Source organism: Triticum aestivum, chromosome 4A (assembly GCF_018294505.1).
Source record: "Triticum aestivum cultivar Chinese Spring chromosome 4A, IWGSC CS RefSeq v2.1, whole genome shotgun sequence".
NCBI classification, from domain to species: Eukaryota; Viridiplantae; Streptophyta; class Magnoliopsida; order Poales; family Poaceae; genus Triticum; species Triticum aestivum.
The window spans coordinates 479,208,407-479,210,409 of NC_057803.1; positions in this window are offsets into that span (position 1 = coordinate 479,208,407).

The following is a 2,003-nucleotide window of genomic DNA, read 5'->3' on the forward strand; positions in this document are numbered from 1 at the left end:
AAAATAGGACATATGGAGTACCCGAATTTGCCGGAACGGAAGTTAATCGACATTCCAGCAAACTCAATGGCGTCTCTGGTGGACAAGGCAAAAAAGGCCTCCATCACAACATGGAAAATACATTGGCATGTGAAGAGGTGAAACAATATATGCATCTCCAAGCAGTATCATTCAACATTTTGGACAAACCACTACAAGCAATACTGGATCAGATACAAGAAGAATGTGAGAAAATGCAGACAAATACTAACAGATTGAGGTGTTTAACTTGTGGTGCTCTCTGTGCTATTAACATTTCAAGTGAAAACCTTTTCTGGTTAGTAAGTGTTTCTTGAGCATATGTATGTAGTAAGTGTTTCTGCTCTCAGTGTTTCAGAACACATATTTTAGCTAGCTATCTGTTCACAATATGCAAGATGAGACACTGAAAACAATTGCTACCAATGAATCTACACTTCTATAAGAAAATAAATCAGAAACTTAGTCTGTCATCATTAGGCAGCCACCATTAGTTATTCCGTTATGTTAAAGCAGAAATAGAAAAATAGACTGAAAACACTAAAATCAGAAACTTAGTGCATGATACAGATGCAAAGTAGGTTCAAAGACAAATGAAGACCATATGGTAAGTACAACAAGCGAAATAGGATCACCAACTAATAGCTGAATGAAAGGCATATATATGACAGGCATATTTTCCGGCTACAAAGTGTTGTGGCAAATATGCCAGGCACCACAATGTGATCACACAAACAAAATAGCCTCAAACCAGTTATTCTCGCATGATAATATGAAAATGCATATGGCACTGCCAAATTATACTATCCATATTTCGGTATAATGTCATTATTCCATACAGCAGGCAGCACTGTCACCACAAATCAGTTATTCTAGCATAATATAAATACGCAGAACAGAAGCAACAATTTACATTTCTGCATACGGCGTTGCCAATTTTTTTCTATCCATGCTTCAATTTGATGCCATCACTCCATTCAGCAAGCAGCATTGTAACAAAAACAAATTCTACGCGCAAATTTCTTCAGAATGAAATTAAGTTAGTGAAACTGTCACACATTTCTTCACAATGAAAATGAAGCAGCAGGTGAACAAGTACAGGATTCGTAGACTTGAGTGGCTTGGTATTTGGGTACCTGGCCGATGATGACGGCTTTGACGTTGTGGAAGGGGGTGGTGTGGAGCGCGTGGAAGACGAGGTGGGGCGGCGGGTAGACGGGCACCTTGGCGTGCAGGCGCTCGTGGGCGACGAAGCAGCAGAGGTCGAGCGCGTAGGGCTTGCGTAGCTCCCCGGATAGCGCCTCCAGCCACGTCTCCTCCACGAGCAGATCCTCCAGCTTCGCAGTGCGATCGGCCGCTAGATGCGAAACCCCCAGCAGTTCAGTTAGAACCCTAGCCAGGGTCCGGGGAGCGGGGGGCGTGGAGAAAGAGGGTACCTTTGGACTCGGCGAGGCGGAGGTTGCGCCGGGCGCGGGCGAGGCGTCGAGGCGGAGTCTAGGCATCGAGGCGGCGTCGGGGCAGCGTCGAGGCGGCGGGGCAACGGCGTAGGGAGAGGAGAGGGGAAGGGGATCGAGAGCGAGGGCGAGGGAGAGAGAGGGGATAGGTTTGGGCCGGGGAGGAAATATGGATGGGGGACGCACAATACTAATGGCGCACCACACCTCGGTGCGCCATAAGTACATCCATACTAATGGCGCACCTCACCCTGGTGCGCCATTAGTATTTTTTTGATTTCTACTCGAGCCAACAGGTTATCTTCCACCTGACCTGATCCACATCAAGTTCCCTCTACTAGCTCGACTGGTCAGCAGCCAGTTCTCACACCAGGAGGTCCTGGGTTCGATTCCCAAGCTCCACAATTTTTTTATGCATTTAAAATGCTGTTTGATACTTATTTGTGTTTAAATATGTTCAAACTTGTTTAAATCATAACAGTAATATTTTTTTTATAAGACAGTAATAATTTTTTAAAAAATATCATCAAA